The sequence below is a fragment of the Podarcis bocagei genome (genome assembly GCF_964188305.1).
Source record: "Podarcis bocagei genome assembly, chromosome: 3".
Classification (NCBI taxonomy): domain Eukaryota; kingdom Metazoa; phylum Chordata; class Lepidosauria; order Squamata; family Lacertidae; genus Podarcis; species Podarcis bocagei.
This window is the reverse complement of record NC_138127.1, coordinates 9,694,096-9,715,601: the sequence shown is the minus strand read 5'-3', so window position 1 is coordinate 9,715,601 and position 21,506 is coordinate 9,694,096. Positions and strand designations below refer to the sequence as shown.

The window sequence follows — 21,506 nt, the reverse complement described above, 5'->3', positions numbered from 1 at the left end:
GAAAGGTTGGCAGAAGGGCCTAGGAAAGTAGGAGTAGAAAAGCCCTGGTTGGAGCAGGTATTGACCCAGAGGAATAAGAGGACAGAGTCAGAGGTCTAAGTGGCTCCAGGACTGCCTGTGCCATTAGGTATTATGCAGCAGATGCCCCAGACAGCAGATCCTGGGAGATGGGGACCACTCAAGAGAAAAAAGTGGCCGGCCTTCAGGTGCAGTGAAAGATGCTCTCCTTCTGCCAGGGTTGAAGCAAGATCCATCTACCAGTCTGTATGTGGAATTCTGAGGGGGCATGTTGCGTCTTCGGTCAGCCAAGTGGGAGGGTTAAAAAAATGTGGGAGAGAGACTGGGCAAAGATGAGAAGTCACATATTGATCTGAAAATCTTTGACTGCGTTCCTCTGGTTGGCATTAATGTGAGAGAGTTAAGCAGTAAGCACACACTCCACTTTAAAAAAAATATGAAATCTTTGAAATGTAAAAGAGCTTAACCTTGGCTGAATAATTCCTACAGTAGTTTAAGTTTTGCTTGAAATAATGTCACTCTTTGAACACAATGCTCACAGAGTGCTCACTTATTTTAGCTTCCAGGAAATGCTCTCCCCCTTCAAGCAGAGGCTTGACAACCATATGTCAGGAGTGCTCTGATGGTGTTTCCTGCTTGGCAGGGGGTTGGACTCGATGGCCCTTGTGGTCTCTTCCAACTCTATGATTCTATGATTCCTCCTTACCTTTCAGAAAGGTACGCCATGTGCATTGGCAACATTGGGGGAGCACAGAATACTCTTCCTTATCTATTTGGTCAGCCTGTGTACAAGAAGGGCAAAATACAATGATTTTCCCTTTGGTCCCCTTTACTTTGACTTTTGGTGTTGTCCACAGAAAATAGAACGGGGTGGATTTTTTTTTTTTAGTTTTCAACAAAGAAATAGACGTTATAAAATAAATAGTCTAATTTGCTTTTGCAGCAGAGATATCAATACAACATTATATGAATATATACTGTAAGAATTATTAATTTTGAAATGTGCCTCTCTTTTTTACAAATATGCAACTCTTCTATTTTTCTTGTTTTATATACCTGGTTTTTCCCCTTTAGTTATAACTGATGGTCAAAACAATAGTCTTCATACTGGAGATAACATTGGCTACAGTAGAGCATGTCTTTTGAAAATTGAGAGGACTTAACTATATGGCTTCATCTGCTCTTCTGAATTCAAGAGGGTTTTTGTAAACAAAGCTAACTATACTTCTTGTTTTAAAACAAACAAACGATAAGCAGATATGCATCTTATATGAGAAGAAAAACCAAGGGTGAGGAATAATCATTCAAAACACAAACTATAATCCAACCAGGCACTTTTAGTGTTTCTTGTTTTCAGTAGGAGAAATGTTATTCCCACTGAAATAAATAACATTTAAAAGAGTTTAACTTGGACTGCCCAAAATAGCATTCCTATTTTTAAAGAGAGAAATCAAACTGGAACTTGGTTCAAAAACTATCCTTTGTCCCCTGAAATTGCTATGGGAAATTTTAATTTCAAGAGGTTTTGAATTTTTGTGAATAAAGTCAAAATGTATGTCTTTTCCTTTAGTGGCCCACTAAGTATTTGGTGACAATATCATGTCTCTGTAAGCTATGTTTCTGTTTTGTTCCTGTTGTCCCTTACTCTTTTCCAGTGTGAAAACTGTAAGAAATCGATGTGGGGATCCTCAGCATTTATCCACCCGTACTCTAAATATCATAGTTTGATATAACTATAATGGAGCAATCTTGCACACTATTTTTTTGTATACTTGAGCCCCACTGAAATCACCATGATTCATGGATTTTATCGCATTGCACAGGATTCTGCACTTGATTTCCCCCTACACTTTCTCTAAAACATATTGTTAGAAAACATCGTGCAATTGTATGAAATTGCCATAATTATTATGGCAAATACTGTCATTTTATCTGCATGTTACAAATAGGCAAAAAGATATTTAAAACAAATTATTTGCTGAATTTCTACTATTAAGTTGCATGGTGATTAAATCCACACATGAATGCATTGGTTTAAAGTATTTGTATATTTCCCTTCATAAATATTAACTCCAGAGATATATTTTTTTACAGCAAATTAAAATTATACATATATTTGCCTTTCTCCTTTCTGTTCCTACATGCTCTGCATAGCTGGTTTGCATTTTGCTAAAAATTAGATGCTCCGTGTAGTTTTAGGGGAAATTACAGTTTGGAAATCGTGTTGAATAGATCAAAACTGCAGCATTCTAATGTTGATTTTTGAACATTTGTAGGATTATTTTGTAAACAATTCATTAAAGCCAAACACAAATGCTTATAGGTGCTTTGTTCCCAGCTGACAGCAAGGAGATTACTGAATGAAAACTTTTGAAGTTAGCATCCTAGAAAGATTATCAACACTTTCCACTGTGTGAATTAACATAGACCATACCTCTTCCATATGGTCACAGTTATCAAGTAACAAGCCCATTTTAAATAATGGGAGAAAGTGATAGAACACCATACAAATGTGTTACCGAACCAAGAACAGCAACTAGGGGAAAGAATTATAAAAGGAGATCAACTTTTTGTTGTGGAATTGATTCCTCCAAATAGCTTATTAGTTTAGACAGCAGAGACTGTATTGGATTTCTTTAAATGAGCTTACAAAAAGCTTTCACATTGACTTTATTCTCCAGAGTACGATTTCATACCTTTTCCCTATAGATATTGTTTATACATTGGGTAGCAATATGGAATGCACTTTGGGGAATTCATCTTGGCCCAGCATTTCTTACACAGGTACAGTGGTGCCTCGCAAGACGAAAAGAATCCGTTCTGTGATTCTCTTCGTCTAGCGGTTTTTTCGTCTTGCGAAGCAAGCCCATTGATGGATTAGCGGATTAGCGCTATTAGCGGCTTTTAGCGGCTTTTAGCAGCTTATCTGCTGATCGGATTAGCTGATAAGCGGCTTAGCGGCTTAGAAAAAGGGGGGAGGGGAAAAAACCAGCAGGAACTCGCAAGACATTGTCATCTTGCGAAGCAAGCCCATAGGAAATTCGTTTTGCGAAGCACCTCCAAAACGGAAAACTCTTTCGTCTAGCGAGTTTTCCGTCTTGCGAGGCATTCGTCTTGCGGGGCACCACTGTATATGAATTTGCAACTACAGTGGTGCCTCGCAAGACAAAATTAATCCGTTCCGCGAGTCTCTTCGTCTTGCGTTTTTTTCATCTTGCGAAGCACGGCTATTAACGGCTTAGCGGCCTAGCGGCTTTAAGAAAAAGGAAACAAACTCACAAGAACTCGCAAGACGTTTCATCTTGCGAAGCAAGGCCATAGGGAAATTCGTCTGCGGAACGACTCAAAAAACGGAAAACTCTTTCGTCTTGCGCGTTTTTCGTCTTGCGAGGCATTCGTCTTGCGAGGTACCACTGTAAGGGAGCAAGTGGGGTATTTTCCCCACAATGAGCTACACACACACACCAGGGAAGAGCTGCTTTTCTGCGTAAAAGCAACCGTGTATTCAATTCATAGCTGCAGTTGTTACAAAGATGGGCTCAATTCTAAATAATAATAATAATAATAATAATAATAATAATAATTATTATTATTATTATTATTATTATTATTATTATTATTATTATTATTATTATTATTATTATTTATACCCCACCCTCCCCAGCCAAGTCCGGGCTCAGGGTGGCTAACAAGCAATAATAAAAACAAGTTGAATGAATACAACTTAAAAACAAGATTAAAATACAACATTAAACTATTGAAACATTAAAATATTAAAATATTAAAATGCAGCCTCATCACAGGAGGAGGAAGGAAAAAGGAAAAAGAAAGAGGGGGAGGGAATCAAATTGGCTCCAAGCCAAAGGCCAGGCGGAACAACTCTGTCTTACAGGCCCTGCGGAAAGAAATTAGATCCTGCAGGGCCCTGGTCTCATGAGGCAGAGCGTTCCACCAGTGTTGAAAAGGCCCTGGCTCTGGTTGAAGCTAATCTAACTACCTTAGGGCCCGGGACCACTAGGGTGTTGCTATTTATGGACCTTGAGGCTCTCCATGGGGCATACCGGGAGAGGCGGTCCCGTAGGTACAAGGGTCCTAGGCCATGAAGGGCTTTAAAGGTCAAAACCAGCACCTTAAATCTGACCCTGTACTCCACCGGAAGCCAGTGCAGTTGGAAAAGCACTGGGTGAATATGCTCCCATGGCAGAGACCCCGTGAGGAGCCTCGCTGCTGCATTCACTTGCGAAGATGTCCTCTCCTGACCAAAAGTTGGAGTCTATGGGGCATGGAGAACATCTGGTGGTGACTTAGGCTGTAATCCTAACCCCACATAACTAGGAGTGTGGATTCAATAGTACTTACTTCTGAAAGGACTTAGATATGGTTACACTGTCAGTCTTGCAGATGGCAAGCCAGGCTTCAGGACCTTGGACAGCTCACCTCACACAGCTTTCTATGAGGGCAGTCCTGAGCAGGCATCCCCAAACCTGGCCCACCAGATGTTTTGGGACTACAACTCCCATCATCCCTAGCTAACAGGACCAGTGGTCAGGGATTATGGGAGTTGTAGTCCTAAAACATCTGGAGGGCTGAGTTTGGGAATGACTGTATTAGAGCATGTTGCTCAAGTGAAAATCCTATATGAGAATGGGGACAAGCACACTAAGCTCTCTCCCTCCACCCCATGTCGTATCCTCATCAGCTTTCATGAGTTGGGGGCAAAGTCTGCATTGGGAAGCTTCATCTGCTTATGGAGGCTCTCAATTTATAGCCCCGTTTTTCCAGCAGAGATGATAGCATGAAAGATGGGGATTGTGACTTGGGAGCTCATCCACACTTACCCTGCTCCCGCATAGGATTTGTACACAAGGGCCAAACTAGGTCTGAAGTCAGGAACACACCAGAGGTATAATACCCTCCTTTAGCCAGGTTATCTCTTCCAGGCTTCTTCCCCTTCCTGAAGCACTCTGTTGTCTCTCAATCAACTTCAGTCTTGTGCACTGACAAGCAGACACTGGGGAGCATCGGGCCCCTGTTGTGAAATAATAATAATAGTATTCTTATTATATACCTCGCCCACTCTGGGTGGCTCCCAACAGAATACTAAAAACAGGATAAAACTTCAAACATTAAAAACTTCCCTAAACAAGGCTGCTTTCAGATTTCTTCTGAAAGTCAGGTAGTTGTTTATTTCCCTGACATCTGGTGGGAGGGCGTTCCACAGGGCGGGTGCCACCACTGAGAAGGCCCTCTGCCTGGTTCCCTGCAACTCACTTCTCGCAGTGAGGGAACCGCCAGAAGGCCCTTGGAGCTGGACTTCAGTGTCCAGACTGAACAATGAGGGTGGAGACGCTCCTTCAGGTATACTGGGCCGAGGCCATTTAGGGCTATAAAGGTCAGCTCCAACACTTTGAATTGTGCTTGGAAACATACTGGGAGCCAATGTAGGTCTTTAAGGACCGGTTTAATATGGTCTCGGTGGCCGCTCCCAGTCACCAGGCTAGCTGCCGCATTCTGGATTAATTGTAGTTTCTGGGTCACCTTCAAAGGTAGCCTCAGTTTGTCTGGTAAACTAGATTCAGGGGTTGCTGTTGCCAGGCAACTCTGATTCAAGGTTCTCCTGACTGGCAGGTTCCTGCCTGGGGTCAGCGTCTGGGTTCCTACCTGGGGTTCAGCACCTGTGGGACTTGTACCCTTCGTGTTCCTGATGCAGGGGTTCTTTCCACACACACTATCAGAATACTGACTGCTGATCAGAGTTGGGGTCATGATGGCAGCATGTCTCTCCTGAGTACAGAAACAAGCATTAAGCTTCTGAGAAAAATTTACAATATGCGGTGTACTGAGGGCAAACATTTGACAAACGGCAAAGGTTTTATTTCTGCCAGAGGTCAGAAAGAAAGAAAGAAAGAAAGAAAGAAAGAAAGAAAGAAAGAAAGAAAGTTGCTGCCACACTCGGCTCCACCCAAGGAGAGCAAGCACAGAGCCAAGCGTGGCAAAGCTTCAATGGCTGCAGCTCCTTCTCCTCTATCACTTGCTCTGGAGGGGAAGGAGGTAGGAAGCAGCCACAGGCCAGTGGCAGCCGCCATTGGAGGAACCCCAGCCATTGGAACTGCTGCACTCAGCTCTGTCCCGGCTCCTCTGATCTCCTGACATCAGGCACATGGCATCACATGCCACCGGTCCCCCATTCTTCTTTGGAAGGTGGCTTCTCTGTATGAGTATGACCAATCCTGGGTATCACCCAGACAGTTGGTTTCTAATTAGTAAATGCAGAACTGAATTATGTTGGCAGATTCTATCAATTTATATGAGGAATCTTAATTTTTACACATTGAAAATGTCCTTGGGTTGAAAGCCGCTGTTCATTATTTTTTTTAATGTATTGTTGTGTTCAGTGCTTCAATGCTTAGGCCGTAAGCCAACAAGTCCATTTACATATCCACAAAAGGATTATGCAGTAGACCTTGTTTCCATCCCATTGTGGAGCAGTTTTGAAGAACTGTGTGTGGGCTGCTGTCATGGTAGAAATAAAGAAGATGAAGAAACTACTTTCATAGGAATCTAACCCACATATTATCTTGGATAATCTGTAAGCTGTTGCCTTTCCTTTGATTTTTACTGGGAGAGTCCCATCAGTGTCAGCATCCATAATAGGTTTTCCGAATATACTGTAATGTGGATGTAAAATTATTTTGTGTAATGTAATTCTTCCTTTACAATAGCAAGGCAGTAATAGTATTATTTTAAAAACAAAATATCAGGTGAAAAGGCTCACCAATTTAACTAAAGCAACAACTTGAGAGCATGAAGTTCATTCTCAAACTGAACCCAATACCTCCAAATGAATAATCTTCAAGATTAGCAATATCTGGCTATTAATGAAACCGTTTCTGCTGTCATTCTCCTGACACTCACACATTGTGCTACTGAAAGGATTTCTTAAAAGGAAAATCATTATAATTACACTCTTAACTTTTGTTTGTTCCTTTTCAGAACAATAGGGATGTGTTAACTGCAGTGATAAGACTTTTGCAACAGATGTTATAAAGGGTCCTGTGCTCGTTTCATCTGGTTTTTGCAAAGTTTTGAGAAGAATAAGCTTTTGAGTGCTGTATTTCTGGGCTCCCATCCAATCTGCTTGTATAAACTTCTGAATAATCAGTTCAGAAGCTGCGTATTTCCCCTCCTACCTCTAAGGTTTCAGACACGAGTGAGATTTTTTTTGAAGACGCTGAAGTTATTTTCAATGAGAACGGTGGTGTTCTAAAAGAAATTTAAATGATAAATAGGTGTTTTCCTTCTTCCAACTGCATAGCCGGATTTGTGGTATGAAACCACAACAAGTCATGAGAAAACTGAAACCAGTGAGGGCTCAGCACTGTATCCCACGACCAATTCCCCTGGGTCTGAAGCTTTCTGATCTGTGGCTTCACTAGGGAGTTCCTCATCTGAAGCCTCCCACCACTCCTTGTCATCCCTGACACCCTCATTACAGCCCCCGCCCACAAATCAACAGATCTCTGGACTGCGTGAGATAGGGCGTAGGGGTTGTAGTAGGAGGCAGAATTGCTTTGTGCAAGTGGAAGTGCTTTTCTATTAACGCAAAGCATCCTTGGATCCAAGCCACAGAACTGGACGTTTTCTGCCAGAAAGTGCTACTGAATGCAGAAAGGGATATTGCATCCTTACTAGATGGAATCACAAGGTGTTGCTGGGGGTACTACATACTTAACAGAGAGCAGACCTTGGACCACCTCATTAAAAGGAGTGAGTTTGAGTGAACCATGCATGGAAAGATTCATAGACACATGACCTGATCTGTATATCTGCATTCCAATCCAAACATGATCCAATTTTTAGAGTGAACCAAAAAACATTTCCCATCCTTAGTTTCACTGCTTAGTGCAATTCCTTTTCAGAAGATGCTCAAAGGACTGCAGACTTTCGATCAATCTATTTGACTAGTTTTGCTGTAGTGGAAATAGGAGCAATACTAGGCCAGGCACATATATACATGCCCACGCTCAGTAGTAGCCTGCTTTAAATGACTTTTATTTATTGTTTCTTTGCTATCACAAAAGCTCTCAACGTGCAGCTGTGATGTAATCTGATCACCAGTCTAGCTAATCTTAAAAATGTAGTAATTAAATAATAGGTATTTATTTGAGGATTTGTCAGGATTGGCTTTACGGTAATTTTTAGCAGTTTTGAATGGATCTCAAAAACATAATGCTTATCTGAATGAAGTTGTGAATTATTTGGGTCTGTAAAGAACCATGCATTGAGGAGAAATATATATATAGTGTGAGGGAGGTTAATTCTGACCTTCTATAAATAAGCTATGTTTGTGCAAACTTCTGACCAGACAGGAGCTCAGAGAAAATTCAGTGGGTATGGAGTCTGCTCTCATGACACACTATTTGTGTGCATGTCCAGCCATGTACAGGACTCAACTTCTGCCTAACCCAGGGCTAGCCCTACCTTTAGGTAAAGTGAAGCAACTGCCTCGGGTAGCATATGCTGAGATATGGCAGCCCTCAGTTCTGTTGGAGAAATGTTGGCATACCTTGTCCATCACGAGCAACTACCCTGCTGACCTCCCTCAGGGACAGGGCTGTAACTTACTACTTGTTGTGAAATAGGTTTCAGCATCCAGTCCTACTATATGTGAATGGGTGTGCTTGGGCGTGCCGTTTTATCCTTTGTCTCAGGCAACCTGGCTTCTAGCATCTCTGAGGGTGAAGGGGGGGGGAGGAGAGGGGGCTTTGTCCATCCCTTATCCTGCTGCTGACCTTGCAACAGCCGTTTCCTGGAAGGGGGTCTTTTGAGAAACTATTAGCTGCCGTGCATGTTACTTTGCAAGCTCCGTTGCAAGAGGGCTCTGTGGCAGATGCAGTGGGAGGCTATGCCAGCCGCCTCAAATTTGCCCTCAGAGCAATTTTGTAGCTGCAAATGAACAAAAGAGAAGGGGTGCAGAGGTCCCTGATTTCCATCATCAAAGCCCTGCACTGTCTTTAGGTAGGGCTGGGATAAACTCTCTTTCTGAAACCCCAAAGAGCTGATGCAAGTTAATGTGGACAAGATTGAGTTAGATGGACCAATGATGTCCGTGTTGCCACCACTGTTGGCTGCAAAACTTGCCCCATAAGTATCTTTTGAAATCATAGCCTTCAAAACCAAAAGGGCAGGAAGGACAATTGATTTAATTGTATACAGCACCATTCATTAATATGGCACTTTATTCAGTGGCCTGTGCAACACAGACAGATTCCAGCCTCAAGGATCATACACTTGATTGGGGGCGAGAGGGCAGGATATGTGGTGTGAACTGCATGAGCACAATTAGTGTATGCAATAACGTGCTTACTGACTATAGCGCCTTCTCTGCATTTGAAGGAAAATCTCCATTGGAACCAATGGCATTTCCCCATGGGTTCTCTTTGCATAACCCAAATAAAGCGCATGCTAAGGGCATTTACGCCATTAAAGTAACATCTAATTTGACCATCGAGAGCTACAAGTGGAAGGCAGCATCTGTCTTGACCGAGGGCTCATCCACACTGAATCAGAACAAATATCAAGCAGGTTTTCTGCAGATTGGCTTTTGCTCTGATTCAGCAGTTAAACCGTGAGTTTTCCCAGGGAAAGTGATGGGGCAAATGGAAGACCACTCTGACTCATGCCTAGAAAAGCACAGGGCAAGCTGAAATGTGGACAAAGCCAAACACCCACAGTGATTCTGTGGAGGAGTGTGCTCTGTGCAATAGGGTCTAGGGCAGCTTCAGTGGGAGGGGAGACATGCCGGAAAACAGACTGAAGCATCCAGGGAAGCTCCACTCACACTGAGTGCCTCCACCAGATTTTGGCCTGGGTACCCCATACCATGGGACGTGGGTGGCGCTGTGGGTTAAACCACAGAGCCTAGGACTTGCCGATCAGAAGGTCGGCGGTACGAATCCCCGCGACGGGGTGAGCTCGGTCCCTGCTCCTGCCAACCTAGCAGTTCGAAAGCACGTCAAAGTGCAAGTAGATAAATAGGTACCGCTCCGGCGGGAAGGTAAACGGCGTTTCCGTGTGCTGCTCTGGTTCGCCAGAAGCGGCTTAGTCATGCTGGCCACATGACGCGGAAGCTGTATGCCGGCTCCTTCGGCCAATAAAGCGAGATGAGCGCCGCAACCCCAGAGTCGGTCATGACTGGACCTAATGGTCAAGGGTCCCTTTACCCTTTACCCCATACCATACCATCACTGTCTGGTTTGTATCAATGAGTTTCACTCATGCCATTTTAGATCCTTCTTCACATCTACTCTTGCTCATAGTACCATGCCACTAATATGAGCCTCTGTTCATTTTGTTAAATGTGTGGTTTATTATCAACAAAAATGCCAACGTTTTCTTATCCATTCATCCAGCTACATGGGGCACAACTTATTCATGCTAAAATCCCAGTGCAGAGAAATCTCGTGGCCATAGCCACTTGGAGAAATTAGTACATAAGCAGGGAGGACCATGTGACTTCTCGGCAGTAATAAGCATGTGTGCATCAGGTCAAAAATGCGCTGTTGCATCTTTGCAAATTCCTTTTGGGAAGTTGCAGGGCCCTGCCAGTTCATTCATTACTTCCTCCGTGTGGCAACAGCAGTGGACTAACTATTGGAGTGGGGCTGGGGATCGTATGACACAAGAAAAAACATGTTTTCATCACAATCCAACATGAAGTTAAGTGTGCTTTAGCCCGTTCATTTATTTCAACTTAAGCATATTTAAACGTCGAGCTGGGTGGTGCGCATTATGCACACATGCAAGGTAAGCATGTCAGGGAGCAGGCTGCAGCCCAGCGTTAGCCAGTGTGCTGCCCTCCAGAGGTTTTGGGCTGCAACTCCCATCAAAAGGAATCTGTGTGTGCAATGGTCAGGGAAAATGGGAGTTGCTGTTCAGCAGCAACTGGAGGACTCACCACATTGGCTATGCCAGTTCTAGCCTAACGTTTCACCAGGCATGCTAGTTTTGAATGTGGGGAAACTGTTCTTTGTTGTTTTATTTACAGGAAGGAATATCCATCTATTTTTTGCATCTGGAAGAGACTGTCATAATTTTTCTAACATGATTATTGTGCTTTTTTGTGGAGCATGACTGCCATAGATAACTGCTTTCAGACAAAATATCTAAATATTCTGTCATGAAGTGAAGACCGCACCATCTAAAACATACTCATCTAAGTTGGCCATTGATTGACCCGTGTAATTGTCTGGTTTGTTGCAATGTATGTCCATCATACCATTTGACCTGTCGGCTATCATACGTCTTTCAATCAAGAGCACGTGGTAGTTTATGTGCATTTAATCCTTACCTAGAGTGGGTTGTTTTGTTATCATAATTAGGTTCTTCAAGGAAGGCAGCTGACATTCTCCTTGGTGAATATTTAGAGTAGAGTCCTACATTTTGTTACAATTCACTTGCTTCTTTCTTTCTTTTTTGCAAAGATTCACAGCGAAATTAATAAGCCAAATAGTTCGAATTCATCATGTAAGGTTGCAGGTGATTATTTCAGGGTTCTGCTTGGTCACTTAATATAACTGCAAAAGAGTAAGACTCATGTAAGCTACATAATGAGAGCTTCTCTGTCTCGGCATTTGGGCAGAGCATCCCATGTTGTGTGTGGTTTGCAGAAATCAAATTATTTATATATTCCATGAAGGTGATTCTCAACCTTTCAGCATAAGGCAGGCATAGGCAAACTGGCCCACCCTATGTTTTTGGGACTACAACTCCCATGATCCCTAGCTAACAGGACCAGTGGTCAGGGGTGATGGGAATTGTAGTCCCGAAACATCTGGAGGGCCCAGTTTGCCTATATAGTAAAAGCTATATTTTTATTTTTCCACACTATACTTCTCACCTTTGCAGGATCAAACAAAGCAAAAAGTTTCATCTGGTCACATTTGCAACTGTTTGATAGAGGAGTCCTAATGTGAAACTCTGAATGTCTTTAGCGGCTCCAAACTATCTCAAAAAACCCCCCCCACACACACTTGGGCAAATATATCCCTTAAACAGCTTCACTTTTTCTTTCTTGCATTCAGAAATGCAAAAAAATAGAACATTGAAGTTACTTTAGGATGCAGTTGCAGAATGATGTATATTTTGTCATGATATTATTATTTTCCCATTATTGGGGCAGTAAAGTAGTTCAGATACATTAGACTGTAGGAACACTTGCATAGGATGATTAAGTGTACAAAAGCAAATTATTTATTATAAAAATCACCCAAAACCTTGTACAATATTGCTACTGAAACTAATATCACCATTTTGATCTGCTGGTGCAGGCATAATGCTAAACCATAACTGTGCAATGCTTGGACTTGTGAGCCTCTTCCTGGCTTTTTCTCCTCTGACACAAGCCAGAGGAGGACATGAGAAGCTTTCATATTTGGATTTAAGCTAACCAGATTTCCATTTTACATTCGAAGTTTGGGAACTTTGGTTAGTTTCAACTCCAGTTAGTAAACAAGGCAGGATTATAAGCAACAGTTGATATTGGCTACTTTGAACTAACCATACTTCAGACTTCACGTTTGGGAACTCTGGTTAGTTTAAAAGCAAAAGTATCTGATTTCCTCCTCTGGTGGAGCCTGGGGCTTGCCATAGCTCAGGTATGAAACACTAAATTATGGTTTTAGCATTCTATCCAAACCAGGCCATGATATGGAATGTCAATAGTATTTATGGGTTTGCTTTTCTGCTTCTTTTGCAGTGTTGAAATATAGGTTGACAAAATGTTTACATTTAGCGTGTTGAAAATTGTTAGTCACTATCCAAAGCGCTAAGCATTAAGTATTATTATTACTTTCACAGATTTTGTTGTATTCTATGGAATCCAATTTTTCATATAAAAATGGAGTTTGGGGGCCACCTCTTTGAAAAGGTAACATTTCTTCTGTAGTTAAATGTACCGTAGCCTTAAGTGCAGTTAGCTTTGCAGACAAATGTATTTTAAATTTGCAAGCAGTAGTCATTATCTTGCATTCTTCCATGTGCCTTTCTTCCTGTAGTTTGCAGTGCAAATTCATAAACTTCACACCAGGCGTCCTGCTGGGTTGGTTGATAGTTTAGGTGCTTCGACAGTCGCATGTGCATAAAATATGTCAAGGATTAGGAATATTCACTGACGTTCTCAATCGGCAGGGCCATGGAGAACCAACAAAAAATGTGAATTCCAATTTCTTGTTTGGTAACTCATTCACATTTGAATGCCTACACTGCAGTCTTTGTGGGCTGATTCTTATGTTAACTAAACAGCATAGCTGACCCTCTGCTCCCTAAATCACTGTAGTAACATAGGTATTAGGGCAGGCATCGGCCCTCCAGATGTTTTGGGACTACAACTCCCATCATATCTAGCTAACAGGACCAGTGGTCAGGGATGATGGGAGTTGTAGTCCCAAAAACATATGAAGGGCCGAGTTTGCCTATGCCTGCATTAGGGAAACCACATGGGTGGGACATTTGGCACGGCTACATTCCACACTATTGCCACTAAGCCAAGGGGAAGAGCAGCGGTGTGGAAGAAATATCATTATATCACACACCCTTCCCATTGCATACATTACTGGAGGGGAGCAGAAAATAGACATGTAAAATAGATAATCATACAGCTTGGGTAACATAGGAATCTGCACACAGTATGCTTTCTTCTCAAGTGTCTTGATTTCTGTCTGTTTGTGAGGACTCTGTTTAATTGCTTTGGGATTCCTTTGATACTGGAAACCACACTTTTGATTTATATTTTCCCCTCTGGAAGGCCATTATTTATGCAAGTGTTTACAGGCAATGTAACAATGCAAGAAATGCTCTTGTTAAATAACTAGCATCTTCATAAACAAAAGGCACACAGCATCAGTACAACATCTCAGTGAAAGCTTACTTTTGTAATAATGTGAAGACATCTGCAGGAATTTCCATCTCTTGCCATAATTCCCCTGCAGCTCACAGAAAATAATAGCTTGACACACAAATCCATTAAACCCTGTGCTTTCCGTGTGAAGGGCTATTGCCCCACACTTAGCAAAGTTAGATTATTTCTAGGTGTTACAAAGTTGGTATTTATTTCTTTATTTCATGAAATTTATACACAGCTTGTTGTGGGATGGGGAACATATCTCAAAATTCATTATTTGCGATACTTCCCATTTGTTTTGCTCCCCCCCAGTTCTGAAATTATGCCTGGCAGGTATACAAACAAATAAAAAGTGTTTTGTTTACTTATGTTTAGGACTGGCGCTCACTGATGCTATGGTGCTGTGGCATGCTACATAAACTGTATGAGCACCAGTACCGAATCCCATTGATAAAGTTTATTTCTTGGGGTAGGTTGCAAGGACATGGGTGGGAACAGAATATATGGGCAGGGTATAAATAATATTTATTTATTTATTTGTTTATTTATTTATTTACCCCGCCCATCTGGCTGTGTCTCCCCAGCCACTCTGGGTGGCTCTTAACCGAATATTAAAAACACCATATAGCATTAAACATTAAAAGCTTCCCTAAACAGGGCTGCCTTCAGATGTCTTCTAAAAGTAAGATAGTTGCCTATTGCCTTGACATCTGAAGGGAAGGCGTTCCACAGGGCGGGTGCCACTACCGAGAAGGCCCTCTTCTTAATTCTCTGTAACCTCACTTCTCGCAGTGAGGGAAACGCCAGAAAGCCCTTGGCGCTGGACCTCAGTGTCCAGGCTGAACAATGGGGGTGGAGACTCTCCCTCAGGTGTTGTTGTTAGATAAAGGCTCTGTGTATATAGAAAATGAGAACTTCGCAAGGGTTAGGGCTCAGTGTCCTAAACTCTACATGGATGGGACATGAAGATCATGTAATTCATTTCAGATCCACACACAGAAAAGGAACAGCAGTACTGAAGTCTCAGGCCAAGCCTCCTAAGAACATCCAGAGACCCCGTCTGGTTGGTTCCTAGGGTGGGGCCTTGTCTATGGTGTGACCAACACACAATTCAGTTCAGTATTCTGGTGAGCATGTGAGAAGGAAGATACCCTCAGAGCCTTCATGATGGGTGGAAAAAGAGGCCATGATAAGCAGGGAACCAGAGTTATGTGATGGGTGGTGAAGGATGGGAACTGAATACAAGATAAAAAGATAAAAAGTTATTTTAGTAACTACACATATATCTTGCCTTTCCCCACAAGGAACTTAAGGCAGCAGCATACATGGTTCCCCCCTTTTCTCTATTTTATCCTCCTAACAAGCCTGCAAGACAGATTAGGTTGAGAGATATCTCTGGCCCAAAGTCACCCAGTGAACTCATGGCCAAGCAGGGGTGTAAACTAGGGATGTGGGAGGGATTTGTTGGACCCTCTCTCCCCTCCCCGCGTGCTTCCTAATTATATTCTGGGTTCCCCTTCTCTCAATCTTCCAAAACAGATTTAAGGGGGATGCAGGTAGAGGAAGCTCTATTGTGCAGCCTAAAGTGTTTGTGTTACTGGAACCATTTACAGTGGTGCCTCGCAAGACGAAAAGAATCTATTCTGTGATTCTCTTCGTCTAGCGTTTTTTTCGCCTTGCGAAGCAAGCCCATTGAAGGATTAGCGGATTAGCGCTATTAGCGGCTTTTAGCAACTTTTAGCGGCTTATCTGCTGATCGGATCAGCTGATAAGCGTCTTAGCGGCTTAGAAAAAGGGGGCGGGAACCAGCAGGAACTCGCAAGACATTGTCGTCTTGCGAAGCAAGCCCATAGGAAATTCGTTTTGTGAAGCACCTCCAAAACGGAAAACTCTTTCGTCTAGTGAGTTTTCCGTCTTGCGAGGCATTCGTCTTGCGGGGGAACCACTGTAGTTGTATGGTATGCCATTATATCTCAAGTGCCAAAGGCCAGGGCAAATAGGTGTCTCTTCATTTTGCCTGAAACAGGCATCCCCAACCTTTGGCCCTCCAGATGTTTTGGACTACAATTCCCATTATCCCTGACCACTGGTCCTGTTAGCTAGGAATCATGGGAGTTGTAGGCCAAAACATCTGGAGGGCTGCAGGTTGGGGATGCCCGGCCTAAAACATATCTACAAAACACATTTTGCAGATAAAAGCACTGAAAAGTGTATCTTGCATCAAAAAGTGCATATTTTAATTGTATGCTTACTTCTCATACATTCTTTCAAAAAGATCTGCAAAAATGTGATGGTACTGAACACCAGAAATACGGAAATGGGGCAGGATTAGGCTGCTCAGCCCATATCTCATCTGAACCCAGGTCTCCCTGGTCCTAGTCAAACACTCTCACTGCTATTACAAATTTCTCAAGGTCCACAGTGGCTTCAGTAACCAAACAATGATCTATGAAAGTCATGAATTACATTGCAGATCCAATAAGAGCTGGAAATAGCAAGAACTATACTAAAAAGGAAGAGCTTTGATGTTTCCACCTTGTAGGCTACACTGGCATCCAATAAGTTTTGAAATCAAGATTAGAATTGTTCTGAAAATATGTCATGTAAGAATGGTTTATTCATACCTAGATGCTACAATTGGCTTATGAAATTGGTTTTTCATTCAGTAGGAAAGAGGCTGATTTTAGCATTCAGTGTGCTTGTTTTGAATGTCTTCAACATTTTCACTTGCTTTCACAATATTTCAGTTAGCTGCAAGATAGGTTCTATGACTTTGTTGCTAAGAATAAAAAACACAGTTTTGAAGTCCTCCATAGTATTGAAATTATTTCTGTGCTGTTAGTTGAATTATATCACCATTTTCAAATCATGCTTTCAGTGTGTTTAAAGCTCATCTTAACATCCCTTCCTATCGACACTGCATAAGAAATGTTCTCCAGAGGAAGACAAGAGTAACTGAAAAAAACAATGAAAGACATATGTTAATTGAATTTTTGTGAGTTGTTGGGGTGAAGATATAAAGGAAGAGGGACACAGGCTATGTAACACTTTGGGGAAGGATAACACGTGGGAAGAGGTGGTATTCTCACCATTCATTTGAAAAAGAAGAGGACATAAGCAGTCAATTGTTGTACTCCAATTCCCATCAACTCCAGCCAGCACAAACATTGGTCAGGGATGATGGGAGCTGTAATCCAACAACATCTTTAAGGCTGCAAATTCCCCACCCCTGTAGGAGATGAACTCTTTACTAGGCTGGTAAATTACCTTTGAAATCTCACACAGAACAGTAACAAGAGTCAGCCAAATTTTAATGGATTGCAAATAACCCCTGTATGTATTGTAGTTTTCTCTTTCCTGGGGAAAGGAAGGAGCAAAAATACTTATCCAGATCCTAAAAGAAACCATTGAGTGTTAAGGTATTGACATTTGATGAGATATCTCAAGGTGATGGGAGAAGGCATCAGCTGCCCTTCTGAAAACATTTCCTGCTACTCCAAACATGGCACCAGAAGCATAGCATTGCTTCATGAATTTCAACAATGTAATGAGCAAATAGATTAGTGTCATAAATTTAAAATTTAAACCTGCAGATGAATTTGATCTCTTTCTTCTTTTAAGAACCTCAGTCCCCTAACCTAGCAAGAAGGAGCCAATGAAGCTAAGATGGAAAATAGGCAAGTTTCCAGACACAGGCTGAAGGCCCTAAGATGCTCCAAGCATAGACCTTGAATGGGAGAAAAGTGCAAGGATCCTTTCCCCAATCTCTACACCTGCAATCGAACTTTCCCCTCCGCCATGTTGTCCCCAGATCTGCTCCAGAGCGTTTGGGGTAACCCCTAGAACAGATACAGAGTGTGTATATGGACAGCAGAGAGGGAGAAGGTTGTACAGGCAAAAATCCTTGCACTGATAGAATAAGTGACTTAGAGGTATATTGGACTCCACCCTTTGTTTCATTATGTGTGTGTACATACATCTAGTTATTTGACAGGGCTCAGTGAAGCTGGCTTAAGTAATCGGTTTCTGGCGTGCATGAAAATGTTGTCACAGAAATGGCCACTGTAAACATGTGATTTGTGCTGAAGCTACGTGCCTTTACATGAAGACACTTGTAAAAGGTTTGCGATGGAGGCAGAGCCACACTTTTCAAACTGTTGCTTTATCCAATATCTTCACATGAATTTTCAGCTGTGCCTCAGAAGTGAATTCTGAACGCAGCTGCGCCTGTGAAACATTAGTTCCCTTTTTCCGTCATGGCAAGGAGGTGACTAATGTGGAGAGATCACAGATTCAGAGGACAATTTTGAACCTGAGGCATTTGTGCAGCGCAAAACAGCTGGGTGATGGAGGACAGTTAATTCCCTTTCTTTGCTGTAAAGGGTTGATTGGGCTAATGAGGACCTCTGCCTCAGGGGCTTAATAAGCCTAGTTTATAATGTGATGTTAATAAAGACTAGACAAATTCATAGAGGATATGCCTTCCAATAGCTAGTTAACCATGGTAGCAAAGTGTAAGTCAGAGTTAGAGAACCTGAGGTCCTCCAAATGTTCGGCTACAACTCCTGTCATTTCTGACCATTGACTATTCTGGATGGGACTCTTGGGAGGGCCACAAGTCTTTGCTGTAACTCCAATAGAACAAGCAGCTCTCTGAATACCAGCTGATGGGGACAAACTTCATTTCCTTCTGGGGGCATCTCGCAGGCATTTACTCCAGCAGAGCTCTTCTTCTGTTCTTCACCTTTAAGCAGTCATGGCTGGGGACAGGAGCAAATTTGGTTTGGATAGAAAGGTGCCATGCTTTTTAGCGGCTCCAAGCAGCTTGGAAGCTGTTCAGGGTTTAAAAGGGGAAAAAAGAGCAACCATCAAACTACTTCATTCAAGTTTTGCAGTACTGTGTATTCTGGAGTGTAAAGGTAAAGGGACCCCTGACCATTAGCTCCAGTCATGACCGACTCTGGGGTTGCAGCGCTCATCTCGCTTTATTGGCCGAGGGAGCCAGCGTACAGCTTCCAGGTCATGTGGCCAGCATGACTAAGCCACTTCTGGCGAACCAGACCAGCGCATGGAAACACCGTTTACCTTCCCGCCGGAGCGGTACCTATTTATCTACTTGCACTTGACGTGCTTTTAAACTGCTAGGTTGGCAGGAGCAAGGACCGAGCAACAGGAACTCACCCCGTCGCGGGGATTCGAACTGCCGACCTTCTGTTCGGCAAGTCCTAGGCTCTGTGGCTTAACCCACAGTGCCACCTGTGTCCCTATTCTGGAGTGTACTGCATTCCAACCCCCCCACACACATCCCCGGCGGAAGGGATGGGTTTGCTCCAGAATGTGTATCAGCCTGAAATCCTTCCCCATCCCGATTAGATGCTGCAGAGAATATCTTTGTGTCTTCTCAGGTGGTGAGTGTAGATTGTAATAGGTCTTTGCCAAACTTGTGATGCTAAGTAAAGGCAGACAGGGCTTCTCTAATAGTATTCACCAGCAGGTCACAGAAACAGGAGAAGGGGGTGTGTGTGTGTGTGTGTGTGTGTGTGTGTGTGTGTGTGTGTGTGGTGTATTCATTCTGTAATGCTTTCTGTCTCCAAGTATAGCCATTTTAAAATGCACAAAACAAAGTATAATGATTTCTTTTCTTTATAATTGGAGTTAACCATTCTTAATTCAAGTACTTATTACCTGGCTAATTCCAGAGTGTTTCTTTCATGTGCAGTTTTCATTGATGAAAATTATGTCACTAAGGCTCAGCAATTATTTATTTTATGCAGCCGTATATTCATGGGTGTTTTAGGGCTCTAAGAAAAGGAAACAAGTTTTAGAGGGTAAAGTGTTTGAATGGGGAAGCCCTAATGTTCTGAATTAACCTAGTCCAGTTAAAGTAATTCAGTGTCATGCAGATATTCACAAATGTTAGTAGGCAACTCACTCTCATCTAGGTTAGTCATTGTGAATAGGCCAGTGGACATTTATTTCTATATATCTTATCAGTATAATATATGAGATGGAGAAGGTTCATATTCCCAGTAGAGAGGGATGAACTTCTTTGTGTGCCCGGACACAGACATACTCACACACACCTGCCTGCCTGCCTGCCTTGATTTAGCATGGCTTGGGTCTCTCTTGACCTTTGGAGAAGAGCTCTTCATAAAACTCCACTCCTTGCAGCAAAGTCTTCTGAGCACATTTAGATTACCAATTTTGGGAAGTGTCGTTTCTTATTCCCCCTGCTCAATATACAGGAGGAACACTTCACAGCCTTCATGTTAGTAATGCACTGGCAGTTCAGAAGAGCCCAAAGTTTCAGCCTCGCCTACCATTTTCCCTCTTTCCCCATATATACTCTACTCTGACTAAACCCACAACTTGACATCTTTAGGAAGTTTTGGGAAGGGTCCAAGGCTGTCTCCAACAGCCAAGTTATAGTGATTCAGATTACTCTTAGGTCAAAGAGACTGCCCTAGCAACACATGAGATAGAAACAGGCCGGGTTGGCTGGGGTTGGGAAGAAGAGGGCAATTACAGTAAGTACAGCCTTAGAGCTCACTTCCCTCCTACAATCCCTTTGTTTGCCTTCCGCCTTGGAGAACAGAGATACATCCAACGTGATCACAGCAGGTGAAGTCACTTGACAACCATGGTGGCCACTCAAGTCTCTTTCTTCCTGCTGTAAACAGAGACATCTGAAACAGCAACCGAATGGATCAGCAGCAAGTGGTGACCAGAAAAGGTCAGAGCAGTGGGATGAGTGGACAGAAAAAAGGATAATATTATTCATTCATCCCTATATACCATTTAAAGCCAAAAACGGGCTTCTAAGTTGGTTGCTGCACACACAAACACACACACCAGTTACACAAACATTAAAATACATTTATATTTCCTTGAGCACGCCAGCACAGACACAGATGCCATTGCTACTGCTCCTCGGCTGACAAGTCCTTTCTCATCTCTAATCCCTGTCCCATTTAGGTACCTTTGTGCATTGGGGACTTGGCAGGGGATGCAACTTGAAGGGCAAAGAAGGGGAATAGGCTCTCCTTTTAATCCAGCTGCTCTGCTGCTTAAGAAATGTGGGAGAGAAGCAAAGGGCATTGAGAGATTTATTTTTCAGGGTTGGTACTGGTTTGTTTGTTTTTTTTAATTATTTCAGGGAAATCTAGATGTACTTTTTTCTTTTAAAAACCTATTGGGATGTCAGTTCCTTTATTTTGTGTAGCACGCAAGGCTGCACTTTTGTTTTGCTCAGGAAAAAGAGGGTACAATTACACTTTCAATGGATCCTCTAGAGTCTGAATGGCACCCTAGATTAGAGACGATTGCCATTCACACGATAGCCAAGAAACTGACATCATCATCCATTAGATCAGATCCTGTGAGTCCCATCAAATGATACTTCAGTGTCAATCCATTGAAGCTATAGTGTGGCAAGACTGTATTCTCTGGCTTCTGTTTCTTTCAGAATCCACTACTTATTTGTATTGCACATTTGCAATAGTTTTCAGTAACTATGTTTTCTCAAGGAAATATGTCAAAAGGCTGTGAAGAAGCCAACATAAAGTATAATCACTGAAATGTATGGCTG

General features: G+C 42.5%; 1 protein-coding gene across 13 annotated transcripts in view; it reads left to right on the top strand.

Annotated features, from left to right (window-relative positions):
• DLGAP2 (DLG associated protein 2) overlaps positions 1-21,506 on the top strand; it is a 400,720-nt gene that overhangs the window by 284,322 nt on the left and 94,892 nt on the right. For 5 of the 13 annotated variants that reach the window (XM_081189025.1, XM_081189022.1, XM_081189021.1 and 2 more), the window contains one exon: positions 12,877-12,946. The exons of 7 other annotated variants lie outside the window; for them this stretch is intronic. The gene's annotated coding sequence lies outside the window, so the exon portion shown is untranslated. Of the gene's footprint in view, positions 1-12,876; positions 12,947-17,539; positions 17,662-21,506 lie in introns of all 13 variants that reach the window. One more of the 13 variants, XM_081189023.1, reaches the window with a different exon arrangement.